A 23,227-nucleotide genomic window follows, 5' to 3' on the forward strand; every position below is an offset into this window, starting at 1 on the left:
GCAAATTTCCCTGCCAGTATATTAGTCCCCTTCCAATTTAGGTGCAATCCGTCCTTCTTGTACAGGTCACTTCTACCCCAAAAGAGATTCCAATGATCCAAAAATGTATATCCTTCTCCCGTACACCAGCTCCTCAGCCATGCAATCATCTGCTCGATCCTCATATTCCTCCCCTGACTAGCTCATAACACTGGGAGTAATCCAGATATTACCACCTTTGAGGACCTCCTTTTTAAATTTCTGCGTAACTCTCTGTAATCTCCCTTCAGAATCTCAACCTTTTCCCTTCCAAATTAAAAGAAATTAAAAGTTAGGCTAATTGGAAATCTTTTTTTTGAACCATAGATCATGAGGACATAATTTACCTGGGGGCACAGTAACTCCATTTGGGGACTGTCCCCTGAAAAAAAGGCCATTTTATTTCATGACTAAAATCTCCAGATATAACTCCAAAAGCTGGCAACCAGATCTAATGTTTGCATGTAAAAGAATGTTAACAGTATTTGTATTCCAGGTTCATAAAGTAACAGTTGTATTGCAACATTCATACCACGCATTTATCTAACTACAGAGTGTACTGCTTAGCTTCATTTAATTTTGTTTTCATAAATTTAGTTTGAGGGGTTATGGAAAAATTGTGAAGGTTGAAGTGGGAATGCAAGATTCAAGATGGGTTTCAGACCTTCAACCAAAATGGGCACATCTAACCACAAGTTTAGTTAAACACCTACAGCAGGCAAATCAGTAGCAGTGAGAAGCTACCACAAAAAGATTCAGCCTTATAACGGACTGGTGGATTACAGTATGTCACTATGTACGACAAAGGAAGTGGGTGCGACGCCCTTTCACTGTCCCTCCCCCACCACCTGTATGAATCTCACAGGAAGCAGACAGTCCCCACACACTTTCCAGCTGCATCATATGAGCCACAATATATCTACAAAATAGATACATATATATATATCAAACACAATAAAAATACCATCTTACAAAATTTGCTTACAACCACTGACATATGTTCTCAAATTTTTCATCTACAAAATCTTGGTACCTTTGAAACTGCTGAACACAGCGCAAAAAACAAATAAATAATAATTCAGAAGTAGGTAGTTGGGTTTCAGATATGGGTCAAAGGGAATATTCATGCTATCCCAAAATTTCCAAGAAAAATTTCAAGGAAAAATTCCTCTTGGAGAATGGTTGATCATATCACAATCCATTATTCAACATCTGTTTTCGCCTTTCTGCAAGATACTAATTATTTCTTTGAATTCTCAAACAGTTCTTCATAAAAACAAAACACAAAAATGGTACTACTAAATGTACACTTTCCAAACCAGTATATTTAAAAGTAAATGCCTCTTTTTGAATATATTACTACAGCACTGAAAACTGTATGGTTCAGAGGCTAACTGAAAGATGTAATATTATAGCGTACAAAGGTGGCACTACTCAATGTACTTTTGAAGATTCATATCCATTCAATTATTCTTCAAAAGATGCTTTTATTGTGTTTTCTTCAAAATATTAAAGTATCCAAGTTAATTTCAAATTGTTATACTAGCATCAAAGTAAAAAAAACTGTATTTCAGTGGTTCACCTGGATATATAATTGTGGACTGTCATGCCTATGTTGATGCTGCATTAGTGCTATACAATCCAATTTTCTCGACCAGATATAACGTACACAATTCTGTATGTTATCTGATGTCCGTCAGTATCTTTAATGCACTCTCTCTTTAAAATTACAGCTACAGAACAACAAACTTAAAAGTCACAGTAAATTCAGGAACCATACAAGTCAAACTCACCAATATGAGAAAAAGCAGGTGTCAATTCAATTTGATAAGAAGAATTTGAAGGAAGCAAGTGATACAACTTTAAAGATGGTGAAGGAACAGACACACCTGGCAGCGTATGTGCACAAATCTTGGAGGATAGTGGTACAAAGTTCATATGATCTTTTAAAAACATATGGAGTTTAAGAGGCATTTGGATGGGTGTATGAATAGGAAGGGTTTGAAGGGATATGGGCTGGGTGTTGACAGGTGGGACAAGATTGGGTTGAGATATCTGGTCGGCATGGAGAGGTTGAACCGATGTTTCCATGCTGTACATCTCTATGACTCTATGACTCTAAGTGGAGTTCAAAAGCAAGGAAGTTATACTGTTAAAATACTCGTTAAGATTCATTGTATTGGGTACTGTACACTAAGCTGGATGCCAGGTTCTTGGAGAAGATACAGGAGAAATTACACTTTCTTCTCCCAAAACGTTTACATAACATTACTTTACTGAGTTAAGATTAAAAGGCACAAACATGGATAAGGAGTCCTGTTATTGAACAAAGCAGAAGTACAAGATATAATTGTGAATTCCATATCAGTACATATCAATGTATTATCAGAAAAAAAAGTTAATGACTTAAGCACAGGTGCATTGCTTGAACCCATTGAAAAATGCAATAATTACAAACTATCCTGAAAAAATGCCATTGAGGTTAACTACCGCTGTTGATTGATTTGGTGTTTCAACATTCTTGTTAAATTAATAAGTGTCATGATGATATTTCTTCATAAGATTAAAAAAAGTAAACTGAAGCACCCAAACTCTGAAATAAATGTTGAACAATTTGGGAAATATGTAATACCTGAAAAAAGGTAATTTAATGTAAAAAGCAATGATAAGTTCTGTTGGGAGGTCACTGACCTGTCTCTCTTTCCCCAAAGATAACTGTCTAAAATGCTGAGTATTTCCAACATTTTGTTTGTAGTAAAGGTTAATTAATATTTTGAGCATAGTGCTTGTGTCAGAATGCATCATCTGGGAAATGTATTGGAGGAACTGTTGAACTTGTCAGAATGAATCAGCTGAATGAATATCAATCATTATTCCATCTTATCATTTTACTGTTTTGGTTAAGTCTGGGCTCCAGTGTTTAAAAGAGATTGTGCTGCACAATTTCAATTGGTTGCAAATGAAAAAAAAAGGTTGGTCTTCCAATTTTGCAATTGTTTTTTAAAAAAGTATAACTGATGCTGTCATTGATTGTGGAAGAGGGACATTTTGATTTCCAATCTGCTTCCATGAAGAATACAGTGTAACCTAAACATTCCATTAATCTTTGGGAGAACTCCAGTAGCAATTTGGTAATATATCCAAAAATAATATCCTGGATTCGAAGTAAGTATACTTGAGTTAATTAGCACTACTGTCATGCAGAGTTGAGAACTGATTAGCAGTGCCAGTTGATTAACTTTAATTAGTCATTTTTAAGAGTGCAGTAATCTCTTTCAAACAAACAGATGTTGCAGACATGCAATAAGTAAGTTGCAATTCCATATAAATAATACAATTCAAATCTCCTGCAGAGCAGATTAGAAACCAGTTACTTAAAATGCGAATACGAAACGAAATTTGTAAGGTGATTCATATTACAGACGATTTGATGGTGGCCTTGGAAATTCGCAGACTGAATCACAAGTACTGCCGAAATTGATGGGATGAAAATTTCCCAGGTTCAATGAATGTTGTTCCTTGTAAAAATGAGCAATAGCATAAAATTAACTTCCTCACCAATTGAGAATATCAGATTAAAATGTAAAAATGTCAGCTTGGTATAGCAAGCCTTCTGAAACCAAGGTGTATTAATGAATGGTGCAGTGAAAAGCCAGCTTTATTTTGCACATAGGTTGTGTTATACCTGCCCTGAAAGTAATTGATGAGAACACAACATGGGAAGTGTTTGATTCAGCAACAAGGATTTGCATTCCTCTAACAAAGTGGTAACAGAAGAACTCAAACACGGAGACATGGCCAGGATTGCAGAACGTAGATACACAGAACAGGGCTGGGACCCCTGAAAGTTTGACCACCTTGAAAAGAAAAAGGAAAGCACTGCAAGCAGTTAGAAGAAGAGTTTGTATAAACTGGTATGTAGAACTGGGAGATGCTGCAGAGATAAGATGGAATTAAGCTACCAGAAATTTTACATAAGGATGATTTAATGCATTCATTAGAAATAGTAAGAGGAATGGGCTATTGGCCCTTTGACTCTGGTGCACCATTCAATACAATCTTGTACTTATGGAGACCTAATGAAAGTTCATAACCCATTCTTCGTGTAAAATAGGAGGTGAAGCTTCTTTACCATTTGTCAAAATATTTGGAACAGATAATATTGCAAAACTCGGCCAAATAAAATTTACCCTTGATGGTCATAATACATGAACGATAAACAATGCATTTTTCTGTTACTTCAACTGCTGTGAAAATAATTAAAACAGGTCACCCACCATAAAAGTCAACTCCTGTTTTAGCTGTTCAATCTGTATCCTTCAATCACAGAAACAAGTCATTCTGCAAAACAAATCAGCTCTCAGAAATGAAAAGAATTCAAGTCCACCAGTATTTGGTATTCAAAGTTTGAATGGATTATAAAAACTATTTGAGATTCGTGATTCTATTTTGGCATCATTTAAATATGAAAAGGGAAGAAAAATAACAGAATTGCAAGATTTTGGTTTTTTTCCAGAAATATTAGTCATAATGAAATTTGGAGTTGGCCAATTGATGGCCAGTTTTAATCATCATGATCACTATTATAATTCTGGACTGAAACCAAATCAATGAACTGTTAAACCTTGTCTGGAAGTTGAAAGCACAACAAGAAAACTACACATGTTTTGTCATAATGTTTGGCTGGAGACAGGAATGCCACCTGAATCCAGGTATAGATGATGGCCTATGATGAATCTGCAGGGGGGTTAATTTTAACTTTTTTTCCATAGTTTTGACAGACTGGTTGGCTTGTTCTAACAGCTGCAAGCAGCCAGATCACTCAGCAACTCCAGTAAAGGTTTTGGACAGCATTTAATGCACCTGTGAAAGACAAAACTTCATTGGCCAAATGAAACAAATTAGTGGAAAGTATCATTATTGTTTTCTAGGACACGGTGCTAAGAGGTTTTTATGAGTTAACTGGTCTGAAAACTGGCAATGGTATACTATATAAATTTCCTATTGGTTATACAAAAAACAGAAATTATGCAACAAAGGTACTCAGATTTCCAAAATGATCTCCATCTCTAAAGCACAAAGTCAATAAATTATTCTTATAGTGCAATATAATAACCCTTTTCTAAACATTATTATTGACATTTGTAATTACCTCTTTTTAGGGCAGTGTTAACAGGGCTGTGTTTAGTACCAAACTTACAGCAACTACCCAGTGTGAATTCAGGCAAACCATCAACTGACTTCTAAATTTCAAGTCTTCTCACTTTGAACAGATTCATTTTGTGCTGTGTCTTTGGAGGCAAACAGTCTTCTTTAACCCAATTGTCCACGCTAACTTAAAATCAACAGAGGCAACTTGTGTCTTCATACTCTTGCCCTGCTGTGCCTATCAGGATTGCATTTTGAAAATTCAAGTGTGTGATATGCATATCTTTCCAGTCATTAAATTTTAAACCATCAGAAAATTGCACTCAAAATTAAGTACATTAACTTCAAGTGGGCAAGGCTGTCATGGAGTATGAGTTTTGCGTATTTGCCCTCATAGACATACATTAAAAATGCAAAGCTGCCTTCAATCATTCTGCTCTGTACACCTGTGGAATCATGGTACATCCCATGAGAAACATACCAATCTTGTCCATTAACAATGATATAACACAAAAACTAACTGCCCAATTTCATTGTGCTACTGAGGACCTTTGCCAACCAGAAGTACATATTAGAAATTCAAGTGAGATTACTATGTTCCAACCATTAATTATATGTTTAGAAAATCATATGCTACATGTAACCACATTTCTAATATATGCACAACAATGCAAAGTTGGAAGTCTGAACTGTTTATTCCAGAAATCCATTTTCTTGAGAAATTGTATCAAAGAAATTCAGTGTTTATCAGGTTCTTCACTTCTTGTGTCACTATTGTACACAATATTCTGTATGTTTACATAAAGCATTCATTAACTAAAAGACTATGACTATAGTCCACAGGGTTATGGAAGATTTCCTACAATGAGCTATTTTCAATTTGTTACTTGTAAATGAATGTTAGCTGCCAAATTTATCATTTCTCAGCAACAGATGTTACAAATCCCCAATTGGAAGACTCAACCACTTCTTGGAGAGCTGAAAGACCTTTATAGATTTCGTTTTCTTCTAAACCTGACTGGAATATTCCCTTGTAAGATTGGACACTGACCTACAATTCAGCCTTCGCATATTCTTCATGTGAAAGCATAGATGCTGAGTTTTAACAAGCTATTTGAATGCAGACATCATCATAGACAAGCTCATTGCTGTCTTCATCAGATTTCAAACATTAAGGGCAATGAAAGGATAAAATTTCGTAGTTGTAAGAAGAAGTTAGAACATTTTCAGGAAGAATAGGGTGATAAAAGAAGCGGGGTCATGGACAGGTGGCAGTGATGGTGGAAACTTCTAACACAGTACAATAGTGTAAGCACAGCATGAACATTAAGCAAAAGATGGACCTCTAAAATAAGAAGGGAAACTACGTGACAAAACCTTATATGCTGGACAAAAATAGAAAATCTTATAAGCTATTTTTTGAAAAGAAAAGAGCTGCAAAACCGAGATCAGCCAGAAATGCAGAATTGTTGCAGCACTAAGGAGAACATTCAACCCTTTGTGTTCACACCTGCTCTCCGAAGAGCAATTCACCAAACAACATTCTCCCACCTCCTCCCTGTAACCCTGAGGTTCTTCCATTTCAAATAGCAGTCCCATCCCTTTTGAATTGAACCTGCCTCCACCAAATTTTCAGGCAATGCATTCCAGACTTTAACCTCTCACTGCAAGTAAAAACGTTTTCCTTATCTGACTTTCCTTCTTTTACCAATTATTTAAAAGGAATTGCTATGAAGTTCTATGGTACAACATCACAGGACATTGTTACTTAAGGAGTTAATGCCTGAATATTTCTGTGTGCATGCCAGAAACGTAGGGTGAAAAATGTTTGCCCTTCCATTTATCTATTAACAAATTTTGAAGATCATTCCAGGACATCTGATGAACTACAGCTATGCATTTGGATCTTGGTTGAAGTTTCATATTCACTTGTTTTTCTGATTTACAGTTTTATTTCATTAATTGACACAGCCCCTAAAATTAACCACTTTTTACAAACCTGAAAAGGATTGCAACAGAAAAAGTAAATCAACAAAAGCAAATCTTTAAACTACCAATTGGATTTATTGATCCCAACTATAACTGCATAACGATTTGTAAAAACATGTATTCAGATATGAGATAAAATGAATTCACAAGTACTTATCATCAATAAAAGTAAACAACTTTGAATAGTCTTACCTCTATTAAAAAAAAACTCAGCAAAGCCATCAAAAGTCAATGAGACATAAGTTTAGTCACCTTGAAAGAGGTACATCATTAACTCAATCTTCTACAATATCAAATTATAAAAAAGGTGTTAATTACCTGAAACTGCCTTATATAAGATTAATTTTCTCAAAAAACATTTGCCGTTTAACCAGCAAAACCAAATTTCCATTTTAGTAAAGATAATGTCCACATCACAACACTTCATCAAAATTGATAACTGATATTTCAACATGCTCAGTGTACAGAAGGCAGCTGAAAACAAAAAAAAGTGTAAGCTAATAATCATGCAGTGAGGGCCAAAAGGGCATCTGTGACACTGGAGAATCGCAGACATAACAGTCCATCTCTGCCCGTGACCAATAAGCATTAAGGATTGAGAAATAAACAGAAATGTAGCAAACAAAGCCATTGTGTGAATTACATTTACACATACAGAAAGAGAAATGAAAATAAGGAAAGACCAAATTACAACACAGAAAAAAAAGGGAAAAAATGAGTAAAATTATTCATAGTTTAAAAATCTCTAAAAATAATTTACTGCATGTAGGCAAGGGACTATGCAGTTTAATTATAGAAGAAATACAGACCACAATCTAAAGATATTCCTTCAAACATACCTGGATATGGATGCTGTGCCTGCAGAATGGTTGCCAAGAAAAATTCAAGTCAACTAGCCTGGCAACTGCCTTGTAAAAAGCAGGTCATAGCTGACAATTATAATAGGGTCTTTTCAAAAAATAACAGGAGCATAACAATGGAAAACAGGTGGATGATGTACCCATGCAATTTCAAAAAGTTCAGGAATCTTTTGATAAAATTAAGAATAAGATATTGGAGGAAATCTGTTAGTATGAAGATGGTATTAGTCAAAAGATAGAAAACTTAATGCTTAATAGATAGCTTTTGGACTGAAGGGACATGAATAGGATTTTGCTCCAAGAATCTATTGGACATTTTACTGCTTTGAGCATGAAATGAAAATTTACACACAGGGCGCGTGACTAATTGTTAAGACAACTTCATAAACCCAAGTCGTGGGTTAGTAGATTGTGCAGATAGATCTCAGGTGAACTGTAAGGTAAAGGACTATGATGTGATTCAATTGGAATAGAGGTAGTTGTGGGAAGAAGAATGAATGACAAGAAAAAGTGAAAGCTCCCAGGCATTCAGATACACAGATGTTTAAAAACACAAGCTGTCTGGTAAAGGTGTGCTGGCATATGAGGAGCAGGGATTTAAAAATTAAGAGCATAGATGCAACAGTAAAATCCCAAAGTTATATACACAACTCATTGGTTATACCACATTTAAAATATTGTGTCCAGTTTTATAATGTACCAGAAATCAGCAGCCAGTCGATCTTTGAATGGCTATGTAGCACACTTGGCAAAAATTAAGTTTATCCACAAAATACATGAGGCATACACAGAGTGAGTAGTTTATAAAGCAAGAAGGCAAAGGGAACAACAAACGTAAGGAAAGAAAAACACAAATTAAAATCTATTCAGACAGATAAAGACAGCAGCATGAAATATTGGGCAAAATATTCAACTGCAGTCAACCAGATCACAGGCGGTAATGGATTGAATCAGCTGCCTGTATTAAACCCCGCACAAGCCTTCTTCACTTGATGTCAATGGAAACAAAAACCAAGCAGGGTGCACTATGGGTGACCAATCTGCAACATCGATTTACATCTCACCAAAACTAAACGTTTCACCCGTCTTAGTACCATTTCAACAAGAAACAGACAGCAAGACAGAACAAGAAGATTTTTTTAAAAAAACTAGAAAAATACACAAAAAAGTATGAGACATGCAGGTAATTTTATTTTGCCTGAAGGGGAATATGCTAATTTTATTTTAGGCTATGCTATCAGTTAGTAATTACAGAGTGCTTTGAAAATTTAGTTAATAAATATGAAATAACACAAAAATATATTATAAACAGTTAACAGTAGATATATTACATTGTAAGAAAAGAGTCAAGAAAATAAAGGCTGAATAGATTTGCCAGAATAGGCAAACTAAAAATAGTCTGGAATAGTGAAGTATATATCTTTTTATTAATGAATTCTCAGAATATTTCAGTCACTTTACAACAGTGTCTCCTAGAAAAGCATTTCCTTCTTTGAACAAAATAATGTTCATTTCATCAAACTGCCATTTCCTTTCATTTGAGCATTTGAATCCCTTATGCCACTTATGCACCTGGAGATGTGAATCTAGATATAAGACACTTTATAAAATCAAAATTATGTGTGTTGTGTGTTCAAACTTCACAGTTGTTCTTAAAGTGATTGCAAACTGAACTTATTTCAATTATCAGTAGGCAGAAAGTATAAGCATCTGTTTTGGTTCTTTGGACAGCAATTTCACCACCATGAGAAAGGGCACCATGGGTTGAAGATACACATCAGGACTTGAGCATGTGGACGAGGTTGACACCAAGGTACAGCAAAAGTGTAAAGTTTTTAAGAGGTGTTATCTTTCAAATGAGTCATTAAACATCCTCAGTTACCTCCTGAACGAAGCACCAAAGAGTCAATGGTACTATTTGAAGAATAGCAGGGCTATACGACATTTTTCCTTCACACTACCAAAAGCAGATTATCCAGCTATTTGTTAATTTGCTGCATTAGATATCTTGCTTCTTGCAAACTGATTAACGTATTCGCCCAGATACAGCAACTATACTTTAAAAATAAATGAAATGGTTTAGAAGTCTGAAGGGATATAAACAATGCTACACAAATGCAATCATATTATTTCTAATCTTTAAACTTTGGTAAATAAGTACAAATTAAAATCAGAAATCGAAAAAAAGCTCAAAAAGTCATACTTTTCGTATCATAAGGAAGAATGGAAATTGCAAGTTGTTAATTAACTTAATTTAAAGAGAACAATGATTTTTTTTCTGAAGAGATTATATTGAATTCAATATGTTAGCTATCTTTCTCTCACCATAGATTCTGCCAGAGTTGCTTAGTTTCTCAAGCACCTTCTTTTTGACTTCAGATCTCCAGTATCCACATAATTTTGCTATTATCTAATTTCATTTATAGTATGTGATTTAAAAAAAACACAAGGCTTTGGGATTGTTGACGTGAATAGAAGGACATGACTAATCTATGATTATAGAATGCAATTTTTACTTTTATATTAAAAATTGAAACATATTACCTTTGATTTCAAAAGTTCATTTTTGACACATTAATATATCAAAGAAACCTTAGGGGCACAAACTCCAAGCAATATGAATTGGTGGTGTTGATTTATATCCATGTGGCTAAGAAAAATTTGGTCTTAGATTCATAAATTTAATGAAAATTGACCGCTTTACTTTTAAAAATTTTGAAGATCAGCAGAAAATAAACATGAGGTAAGACAGCTATTTGAATAAAGCTCATTACTTTACAATTTTAAAACATAGCAATTGATTGTTTTGTTTAGCTTATACAAAGTTTGATCGCAACATTAAACTTTTAGCATGTTGTTTGTGTAAAATAATTTTAAATACCGTAAATTGGATGCTGTTAGTGGGGAATGTATGATTCCCTCACCTTACACACACTTTGCTGTCTGTTAGTTCATTGATAAATATTGGGGATAATTGACAAAGTCTTTTTTGTGCTCCTTCAAGTTCCTGTTAATAATATATTCCACTGAGTTAACAATGGTGCTTGGGGCCACAGTGGTAATGTCGCTATCTCTGGTTAGGGGACCTAGGTTCAAGTCCCATCTGCTCCAGAGGCAAACAATAACATCTCTATAAAGACTGATTAGAAAATATACAAGACTGCTTGGATACTCTGATGATGCAGTGAAAGCATCCCTAATTCTACTCCAAAAGTCACAAATTCAAGTTCCACCTGTTGCATAGGTATGTAACTGCACCTCTGATTAAGTGGATTAGTGAACAGCTGGATTTTTAAAATTCATTCATTGACAGGATAAGGGCATCATTGGCTAGGCCAGCATTTATTGTCCATCCCTAATTGCCCAGAGGGCAGTTAAGAGTCAACCACATCACTGTGGGTCTGGAGTCACATGTAGACCAGACCAAGTAAGGATGGCAGATTTCCTACCCTAAAGGGCATTAGTGAACCAGATGGGTTTTTCCAACAAGCAACAATGGTTTAATGGTCTTCATTGGACTCGTAATTCCAGATTTTCACTGAATTCAAATTCCACCATCTGCCAATGTCTGGATTCAAACCTGGGTCGCCAGAACACTAGCTGGGTCTCTGGATTAACAGTCACTAGATAATATCACTAGATCTATGCCTCCTCCAGAGAATACTGCTTAAATGGTTTTTACACTTTTTCCTTGAGTGTATTTACATTTGCTTGTGCTTCTACCAGCACTAAATTAAAAATCAGATATATTGTGAAACCTGTAAATTACCTTTCTCATGCTAAGTTTGAGACTGCCTCATTTAATAAGGATAGAAGAACAAGGGTAAAAGTTTTGTTTCTCTGCTTCCAAAGCACTTTAGGTTCAACCATTACAAAAATCTAACTGCAAACCTTAAGTGAGCTTGTGAAACTTCACAATATGCCCTCCTGAGGTGTATCTGGAGCACACAAATTGATTTTTTTGTGCACTATAATGCTATAGAATTAACAGACTACAGATGCAAGATTCTTTATAGAGTCATAGAGATGTACAGCATGGAAACAGACCCTTCGATCCAACCCATCCAAGCTGACCAGATATCCCAACCCAATCTAGTCCCACCTGCCAGCACCGGCCCATATCCCTAAGGCTAGATGGATTGTTTGCTGTACAGACTTAAAATAAATGCAGGAGTTAATGAATTGTCAAAGCAGTACGCTGATTTTGTTTGGTGGATAGAGTAATTTGGGACACATTTTGGGTTATGTCTTTTGAGAGAGTAAAATAAAACATAAAACACTGATGTTTGCTTTTCATCTTTAATGGATCTAAAAGAGGTTAAATTTGTAAATTATGGAAATTCTAAGAATAATTCCTTACATTTACACATAAAAGTTACTAAACTTTTTTGGTTTGTCTTAACCACTGTACCAGCTATTGAGAAATTGGAAGTCTGGAAAGGTACAACCCAAACTTGGAATCAATCATTTGAAAAAAGTTCAACCATGGCTGGTAGAATTTGTTGAGTATCAACTATTCTTAAAAAGTGCTAAGGAGAAGTATCACAAGTGTGTGAGGCCATGAAATATAAGTAAGACTTCTAATAGGGAGATAAAATAATAATTCTAAATGCTTTACAAACTTTTTTGAAAAATAACAAACTGGTAGTTTCAAAAACCACATGCCAAAAAGTCTATTGCCAAACTCTAACTGCCTGGAGAGCACATACCATCAGATAATTAATCCAATTCCTTAAAATGGCTGTGCAAGTCTATGAGATCATATTGACAAACACTGTCTGTTTATTCCAAGATTGAAACCCTATATTCTAATGTTAGCATGTTTGTATACCTTAATCGTAACTCTAATGTTTTAGTTCATAAATCAAAAAAGTACCTATATGGCTGTGTCTGAGGGAGAGTGTTTCATCTCTGCAAAGCAACTATCTGAAAGACTTTGTATTTGGCTTGTTTATCTTGAAAATCAAACAGCATTTACAAATAATCTGCCATCAGGGATTAAATGAACATAACATAAAGTCCGTAATACAATGTAAAAGACTACTTCTGTTCATAAAGTATTTTAACATCATAAATTACAAGTGTACTTGTAATTCTGAAGACAGGATCTCCTCCCTCCATCCGCCTCGCCAATCAAAGGCCCTTTATTTCTCCATTTTGAACACTTTAAAGCTAATAAAATGTACATTCAAAGTGCACACAATTTTTAATTCCCAGCATTTCCCCCCCAAATTACTTGCAGCAATACCCAATAAATTAATCTTTAATTCCTGGAGACTCAAGTACAGTCCAATCCATGATGGTTTGCAAAGCTATATCACAAGGCACTATAGAAGCAGAGTGATTATCAAGTTGTTAAAAGCAGGACTAAATGTTTGAATGAATAGATTAGTTCTGAGAATGCCATTGAAGATGAAGAACAACAAGGTAGAAGAGAGTGCATAGATAAAACTGCTGAAAGCTCTGCCACCAGAAACAAAATTGAAAAGAGAATAATGAGGACATAGTCAGAATAGTCAAGGAACTGAACTGAAAGGACAAAAAAAGAACTGATATGCGCAGTCTTTTAAGAATTCAGGACATCCCAAAATACTTTATAGCCAAATAAAGTACCTTGATGTGTAGTCATGACAGTAATGTAAAAAATGAGGAAGCCAACTTAATACGAAGTACCTCTCAAACATCAGTTCTAGTGATAAAAGCTGCATATGCTAGAAATTCCAAATAAAAATATGCTGTAAACACTTAGCAGGTATGGTATAATCTGTGAAGAAAAAGTTATGCTTTGTTTAAAATGTGTTCTAGGTTCTAATAGTCACATTCAACTTGAAACATTAACTTAATCCTCCACAGGGACACTGCCAGACCTGCTGAATATTTCTAATACTCTTTGATTTTGTATGTTTTAGTAATGTGAGATGAAGGATAAATATTAACAAGGATGCTGGAGAAAAGTCCCCTAACTCTTCAAAATAATGCCATTAGATGTATTACACCCACCCAAGAGGCCTCAGATTATCATTTTGTCCCAAAGACAAGTGTCTCTGTTAGTCTAACATTGTAATGCATTGGAGTGGTAGTCTTCCCAGTGGGACATAAATTTGCGAACTTTGACTAATTGTGCCATCATTAGGCCATGATTTGCATTATGTAGGTTGTTGGTTAAACCCTCTTTTCTAATTTTATGTTTTGTTATGCTCATTCACTTTCCTGCATTTCACCCAGCTGGTGTGAATTATAACTGTGACAGTGAGTCACTATGGAAGATATGTAACAGCATGTTTACGTTGGATGCTGAATAAGTCTTTTCAGGCTTCAGTGGATCAGCAGGTACTATTTCCAAAACGATTCCCAAGACTTTCATACGTTTTGAACACGTTTAATATGTTTCACTAATCTTAATTACATAATACCTGAAACAAAAACAGAAATGAAAGACAGTGCCATTCTCACTTTAATGAAACATGCCTGCAAAATCAGGCTGCCCCCACAGACGTGTGGAACGCGCAATTCACAAAGATTAGATCTGGTCGGCAAGAAGCTTTTAGGTGCTGTAATATTTTCCGACCTCTCACCAAGTGCTGGGGATGCAACCGAGCGTTTCATCACAATGTTATCAGTAACAACAATGCTGATGAGTCACCGGCTGGTTACTGAGTGGCGGAAATCATCGATCAGCTCTGACCGCCCTCGGTCTTGTACAGTTACGGGTGATGAATTGTTTGCGCGGGTGGCAGGCAAATGGGCTCTCGCTGCCCTTCGATCAGGGGGGGGGGGGGGAGGGGGGGGTTGGCGATCGCCAGCTCGATGTTTGCAAACGCCCAGCTTCTTCAACAATACGCTCCGAACGCTGCCAACAATGACTGCAACACCGCGTTCCATCCGCTGACCCAGCCCACCAATCAGCACAGCGACCCGTTCCTCGCGGACCTTATTGGTTCCACTGAGCCAGACTCAGAAGGCAGTGGTCGCTGCTAACTGGCGACAGCGGCCTGTCAATCAAAGCGGCCCGTGGCCGGTGAGTGGGTTGCGATGATTCATTGGGAATGGCCGGGGGGGGGGGGGGGGAGAGGCGTCACGTTCTGGTCTGTGCGCAGGTGAGTCAGCAGCAAGGCTCCTGAAAGTGCTGACGCGCGGTCACCGCACGCACAGACAGAGGTAGACAAACTGCGGGAGCTACTCCACACAACGTACAAATAACTGACACACACAACTCGACTGGCAAGCAGCAAACCGCTCGCTCTTTATCACGGCTTTGAGTGATTACTTTTAAAACCACAGATTAGTAAACAATACGACACTCAGCTGTGCAAAAGGCGATTATCTCCACCCTTGTTGTGCACCTCTATGTGACTACCTTCAAAGCAATTATTTAGTGCAGGTCTCTTCAAGTGTCCGTTCAGGCTCTCTTTTCCAAGACAATGCTTGAGTAATATTTTACAGGTAATACACAATGCCTATAAATGCTATGTATGGCTCAGAGGAATCCAATAAAACACAAATGATGAACTTAGTCCACAAATCTTTGTAGAAACGAAAAACGACCGTTGACGATATTGTGTATTTTGAAAATACACAATCAGTCATTCGTATTATATTAGAGGCCTATATTCCATAACTGCTTACATTTCGAGTTAAATATATAACTTTTCAGAAGTGTACCTGTCACACTGCCACGTTTTGAAATAAAATAGATAAATCAAATAAGACGTTTCAGTTTCGATCTACAGAAGCTCGTTATTTCAAAGCACCTTCGGGCACATTTTTTAAATTTTTGCAGTTGTAAGGTCTATTCGGGTAGAATGGGTAGGTGGAGAATAACATTGCCCTGGTTTGCCAAACATTGACAGTAGCATAAGGATTTCTTTTACAAAACGCTGCCTCTCTGAAATAAAAACAGAACCCTCTATATATGCAAGTGAAGTCGCTTAGTGAAAGACAGGTTTATTGTTGGGCCCAATTACCAGAAACGTTATCTCTGACAATCTCAATGTTTCTTCACACATTAGCCTACCTGTATATTGGAACTGCTGTTATCAATTTTTTTAGAATGCTGTTCGCTTTAAAACATATACTGGGCATGTTTTATATTAAAAGCCATTTATGATCATCCCAGAACTAATCTTTTCCCAGAAATAAGTTTTGTAATCTTAACGTATAAATAAAAATGCAACATTTCCATCTACTGCTTTTGTGCAAAAGATGTTGGTCATATAAAATGCAGGTAAAGCTAATGCAGTTATGGGATTATATTTGGCACCATTATTTTATGATTTCAAAAAAAGCGAGGTTCACAAATATTCTTAGTTGAACCAGAAAATTAATATGCAGTATATTCTATTCCAGTTGTCTAATTCTGAACATCTCCGCCAAAAAAGGGGAAATGTGAAGAGCAAGTTGCTGTTAATCTTAAGCTTTAGATCACCTAACCGAGCATTTCCATTCATTGACATAGCCTTGCCCTTTCTGTGTCTCAACTTGGCTCAATAATAGCTGTATGAATTTAGACATTACCTATTCCAGTCGGCTTGACGCGGTGAATTCTAAAGTTTATTTTCGTATCTTCTGCCTAAATACTGTATTTCAGTTGTCTAGTATATTGCCTCGGTCTACATTTTAAGCAATGTCAAAACCTTGTTTGAGTTTTCTTGAATAGGGGCTAGTTTGGAGATATGGCTGTATTGGACCTATTCTACAACACTGGGACCTCAGCCAAGACCATGGAGGAAGCCAGAAGCTTTGACTGTAAACAATCCAGACTCGAAATATTGCCCAAAGTGATACTTTTCCACCACCTCCTAATTACATAAAGGACACAGAAAAACGCCCTTCCTCATAGAGAATTTTTATTTATTTAGAGTCATACAGTTTCAAAATTGTATCCTCCAGCGTCATGTCAAATCTAGGTTGATAGCGGCAAGATGACAGCACCAGGTCATTTACACGTCTCTATTCTTGTCAATGTGTCTCTAGCTCCACAACGGCGCATAAACAAGCATACAGCGAGTTCTTTTGTCAGAATAGCGTATTTCATTCAACAACTACACTGAGTGCATGGAAAATTGTGGTAAACCATTAGAAGTTCTAATTATGATTTAAGAGTCCTGGCAGGATATTCCCGAAAAAATTCCGGTTGTGTATATATACATTTTTAAATGCTTAGATTTTGCCATCGTCACTGTTAATCAGCAAATGCAGGAAACAAATAGACATAATATTGTTCAAGGTATGCTATTATCAGAATAAGCCAGAGCTCGTACAGCATTTGCAAAAACCCAGGCATTTTTAAGATGGTTCAAGTTGCAACGAAAGTATGCAAGCTGCTAGCCAGAGCGCTCTGAAATGATCTCGGTCGCGCACTCAGCAACATATATTTTCATTGACAAAATTGGACACCGCGTAATCTCTTTGGGCTATCGTTTTCCAGATATGGTCACTCTCCTAATTCTATAAACTGAATCGACTTAGCAATCGCGATCTTTACTCAACGCCACTGTTAAAAGGAACAAATAAAATCAGTTACAGAGGTAAACAATCGTTCTCGTGTAAACATGGTCATCATTGAGTTAAGGCTTCCGAACACATTTGCTGTTTATATACACAAACAATACATTGTCACAAACACTGTATTTCAGGCTTGTTTGGTGTATTATGCAAACACCGATAGTAAAGAACATAAAAACATACTCGATATTATTTCAAAATTGCACAAAGAAACTGCCAACATTTGCTAGTTGTTGGCATTTCCAAACATTTTGAATGCATAATCGTGCAAAATGCTTGCACGTTCACAACACGATGTTTTGAGATGTGATTTTGCAACAAACAAACCTCTGAAGACAAAACATGTACAGATCGATGCAGAATGCCATTGTATTGGCAGAATCTGGAGCAAGATGCCAAGGCTTTTAATGCCTTTTGCTGCTGCCATTTAGAGCTCGGTCAAGGCCTCGGCTCGGACTGGGCTCCAATTTTACTCAGCATGTCCGCATCGTGACAGCTCGAACCAACAAGCAGCAACCATGCTTGTCAGTGCGGCTGATTTGCCTCCTCTCTTTCTGCAACAAATCACATCAGCACAGCCACTTGTATCACAGAGGTCACGAACACTCCCCTCTCCCCACAATCATCCCTCCCAACCACCTTTAAAAAATAAACAGATTGCATTCTCCTTACCGGTTAACTTTCGACTATGTTCAAGCCAGCTCCAAGTTCAAAACAAATACCTCATGATCCTGTGCGCCAAGCGCTTTCCAAAACGAGCATGGGGACCGGCGGAGGGAGCGGAGCTGAGCTGAATCGGCGCGGCTGCTGGCTTGTTTTGAATGTGTGTGGGGTGGGGAGAAAGAGTGAGCGAGCGGCGTGTTTGAGTTATGTTTTCCAATAGGTTAGTTGCCTCTCTTTCTCCACAACGTGGAGGTGAAGAGCTTGCAATCTTGAAGTGTACACAGAGAGTGAGAAAGAGAGAGCACGAAGCGAGCCCCCCACCCTGCGCCGTGCAGCGCCGCCACTCCTCCTCCCTCTCTCACTCACTCTCACTTGGTTTCATTTCTTGTTGACATTCAGCTGCTGCTGACGCTGTGTGTGTGTGTGACGCACGCGCCGCCGCTGCAAACCCCGGGAACGCTCCAGGGGAATGTCGAGCATACAACTTCTGCTCCCGATCGTGCGCGCGTTCACCGCCGCCGACGCGCTCTCCCGCCCATTCTCATTCCCTTCCATCACCAGCAAAACCCACAGCCCCCACGCTCCATCGCGCGCTCTGCGTGCACGCCCCTCCGATTCCGAAAGGTTTTGAGACCTGTTACGCATGCGTGCATTCCGCTCCGCTTCGTTGGGATTCCATCACTCGCTGGCCGCTGAGCGCATGTGCGGTGGTTCCTGCTTCTCACTCGCGCACGTGCACCCGCGAGGAGTGGGAGGAGGGGGAGAAGAGGGCGCGCGCCGTGTCAGTCCGCGCGATGCCTGTGTCTCGTGCTAGTTTCCCTTTAAGTGATTGATAGTCTCCTTCTCCCTCCACCACACACACCCCACCCAGCCCATGAATACGATGGTATTCATTCTGTTCAGGCACTCACTCTCGCAGCGTGAAAGTGCTACGACAACCTGCAGACAAAAATCTCCCACATGCTTAATCCCCCGCCCCCCCGGTATTTCCCGTGTTATGTTCAACTCTGTTTGACATAAAGTGCTTACAAAAATATAAATGCACTTTGTGCTGTTAATCCACTGCTTCATTTATTATTTGGAAACTATATACTTTAATGCATTCTTCACATCACCATTTGCAAATACAATCTGAACGTTTCACAGTCACACAACTTTCAGTCGCACCTTGCGCAGTCAGGGATAGACAATGGGTTGCGTTAAGACACTGTTTCAAAAACCCCTTACATAGACTTGTCACTATAATTCGGTATTAGTTTTAACCAATTCGTTGCAAAAAGCCAATTTGATCATAATACTTGGCGTGTAAGCAAATCATCGACTGCACAATTCTGTCTGATGTGCATCGAATATGAAAGTAAGTTTTCTGATAAAATTAAGTTTCGGCTGGTGAAATCAACAATTCGTTCGTGATAAACGATTAAAGACACGTTTTGACAAAAGATATCGTTTCGTTTGTCATATTTTTACCTCAGCAGTGGAAGTGTTTGTCTTGAGTTTGTGCCAGGTTTGAGTAGCAGTATAATAGTAAAACTCATTTTTTTTTAAATCCATAAATTTCAACCTCGGGATTTGGGTACTGTAGAGATCCTAAAGTGGGCGAGTTTATTCTCCTCAGTGACCTTTACAGTGGAAAATGTTACAGTGTTCAGTGCGGGGTATGTTTGATGTCAAGAAAACATTTTCTTATTCACGGTACCCACACGATGGTTTGTGTGTGGTTATCTGGTAAACTTTTGTCTTGCATGTTATTTAAAAGAAACTGCCAAGACTCTAGCCATACTGAAGTAACCGAATACATCTAACTGCGAAGGGTCAAAAATTGATAAATATTAGCCAAAAAAAACTACAAAAATAAGACAAAAGTTGGCTTTTACATTTGCTGATTTGATTATAATGGCTTTCAAATCATCACATAGAACTGTTACCAACATATTACCAAAATTTCATAGCTGGTTAAGGTAGTGTGTAACAGAGCTGTATCGACCAAAAAAAAATCAGAGTACAGACCCCAAATTATGCTGAAGCAGGGCTGAGAAAGTAGAAAGCAACCAGAGTTAATCAGACTCTGTCAGTATTCCCACTAAAATGGGAATATCAAATGAAAATTGAGTTAATGAATGCTTTCAGGAGACGAGGAAGAAAAAGCAGAGATTAAGAGGCAAGAAAATAATTTTCATGATTATTTTCTCTAAATAATGAAAATTTTAAACAGAATTCATATTAGCAGAAATCACTATTACTTGTTGTTTACAAACTGATGTAAAAATGCTTGGCTGTGGAGAAACAAAGTATTTGAAATCTCCCAATACCATTGTTTTAATAAATTGATTGTGTCTTGATAAATTATAACATGTAAGTAAAATTAAGAGGAAATTTAGAGGTTCCACACTGTCATTGGAGAAATATATTTAAATGGTTCAAGTCTGAAAACTGTAGCCCAAATTCTCCAACTCATTTCACTTCATGCCACTGCATGCAGACATTAAGTTTACCTTTGCTTCTAAAATTATATTTTAGAGTAATGAGAACAATCTTTCCTTTTTTTTAGGATTCATGTTAAGACAACATTCTTAAAAGCATTAAATCATTGGATAATTTTTAAAAATTCAGCACATATTTTCAGAACATTACTATTTGCAGCAGGCAAATACTAATTATTTTCTATTTTTTTCAATCTACTAGTTTGCTGAAAATCCAGAAATTAAAGGAACTCTGCAGTATAATGGTAATTTACATGAACTTAGTAGTTCAATCTTAACAACCTTTTCTGATAATTCAGTCATCAAACTCCTGACATGTACTTCATAACCAATTTCCAGGAATTGGATATTTCTCTTGCGCCTTGGTGACCAGGACTGAATACACTATTTAAGCCACACCTAGTTAGAACATCAGACAGCTTCAGCATCATGATCTCAAACTTAAATTCTACCAAGAACATGGCATTCTTTTTGTTTTAATTTGCTGTTCCACAATGACTGAATGTAGACAGTTTGTATTTATTCTCAGATACAGATCACTTTCAAATTTTCTCTCTCTTAGTTTAATAGTATTTTTAAAGTAATTTTTTTCTCTCCAATGCAGAAGACTTTCTAGAGAAGGTCCTTCTGTAATTCCTTATCTGCTCTGTTAGAATGTATTAACCTTCCTAATTTAATACCAATTGCTGAATTAACAACTTATTTTGTACTTTGAATCCAAATTATTTATAGATATCTAAAGCAAATTGTAGTTCAGCAACAAATTTTTCAATGGTGGTTCAAATTGTCAACAAATGTTGGTTCTGCCAGCAAGGTGCGCAATCTATTCTAAGATAGATATAAAAAACACATATTACAAAAATGTTTAAAGTAATATTTGGTACCATGCTCCATCAGAAAAATCAATGCATATGACTGCAAACTTGCTTGATCTGTATGTTTTTTCAAAAATATCTTAAAAGGATAGTGAAGTTGAGAAGCAAAGAGGTTGATGGAAGAAATTCCAGTGCCCAGAGCATTGGCGTTTGAAGACACAGACATCAATGGTAGAACAATCTAAATCAGCAATATTCAGGAGGACAGAATTATTGGACTACAGTTATCTCAGGGTTGTGGGGCTGGAAATTACAGAGATAGGGAAAGTCAATGCCATGGACGAATTTGAAATCATGGTTGTGGGAATTTTAAAATCAAATCATTATTTAAGCTGCAGCAAGTAGAGACCAGTGAGCACAGGATGATAAGTGAATAAGACAGGGAGCAAGTAAAGGTATTGCCAATAGAGTTTTAGATGACATCATGTTTACAGATGGTAGAACACTGGAGACCAACCAGGAATGGATTGGAATATCTAAGACTGGGCTAACAAAGGATTGATGATTTCAGCAATAGATGAGCAGGGGCAGAGATGAAATTGAGCATTGTTATCAACGTGAAAATGGGCACTCCTCATGATGGTATGCTAAATGTTGGAAAGTCATCCTTGGGTCAGTTAGGACACCAAGGTTTGGAACAGTCTGATTCAACCCCAGACAATCGTCAGTGAAAGTGCTGGAGTGAGTGGGAAGGAATAAAGTTTGTCATAGCGATGGAAGACAATTGATTTGGTCATTACAATATTTCATTGGAGGAAATTTCTGCTCATTTGGTACTTGAATTCAGACAAGTAATCTGATTAGTTCGGACAGTGGAGAACTCATACAATAGTGAGTTAGAGCTATGTTTCACTAGAGTATACTTGAAAACTGATGCAATGTTTTCTGATTATGTTGCCTGGGGGTAGCATGTGGATGCAATACAGGAGAATCTCAAGTGAAGATCCTTTGCAGATGATTCTCTAATTATGGTTAGGTAGGTAAGAATGGAACCAGGTGAGTGAGTCCCACTTATTTGCATATGGTGGAGAGGCAGTCATTGTATCAATATATAACGAATCAAGATCACCATCAGAAAAGTATCATGGGGCCTCCAGTCTTTTTTATAATGGAATTATGCCTTCTTGCTTTACTAATCTACCATCCCAATTTTTTCACCATTTTAGAGTATCAGATGAAGATCCAACCAGAAGGAGAACCAGAACGAAAATCAATGGATATACATTTATAAAGTGTAGTAAGTCTTCTGTGCATACAGCTGTGTAGTGCATCTTGCACAATATTTCTAGTAAAGTAGGAATACACTTTGAGATCCTTCCCTCACCTGACAAATAAGACCCAAATAAAAGTAAGAAGTTAAATCAGGAGGGTGAAGATACAAACTTGCAGCCAGAGCTGCTCAGAAAGATGTTTCACCTGAGATCCAGATCTTATACATACCTCAAACAATACCTGCATTTCAATCCTCAGTATTAGTCCCATTTGTCTTTTCATCTTGTACTATAGGTCCCCAAATTGAGGAAATAATATGCATACCATTCTGACATTTCAGGTTCACAACTTGCTATGAAACATCACAGCAGCCAATTCTGGAAAATTAACATGTTACTTTTTAAATGGTAAACATAATAGCATTTATACTGTTTTGTTACCCATGGGTTAAACTATAGAGCTTTTTAAAATTATA

General features: G+C 37.0%; 1 protein-coding gene across 1 annotated transcript in view; it reads right to left on the reverse strand.

The window, feature by feature from the left end:
- bach2b (BTB and CNC homology 1, basic leucine zipper transcription factor 2b) overlaps positions 1 to 18,782 on the reverse strand; it is a 273,549-nt gene extending 254,767 nt beyond the window's left edge. The window contains exon 1 of the mRNA XM_043685186.1: positions 18,192 to 18,782. The gene's annotated coding sequence lies outside the window, so the exon portion shown is untranslated. The remainder of the gene's footprint in view (positions 1 to 18,191) is intronic.
- Positions 18,783 to 23,227: the final 4,445 nt, after the last annotated feature.

Source organism: Chiloscyllium plagiosum, chromosome 3 (genome assembly GCF_004010195.1).
Source record: "Chiloscyllium plagiosum isolate BGI_BamShark_2017 chromosome 3, ASM401019v2, whole genome shotgun sequence".
NCBI classification, from domain to species: Eukaryota; Metazoa; Chordata; class Chondrichthyes; order Orectolobiformes; family Hemiscylliidae; genus Chiloscyllium; species Chiloscyllium plagiosum.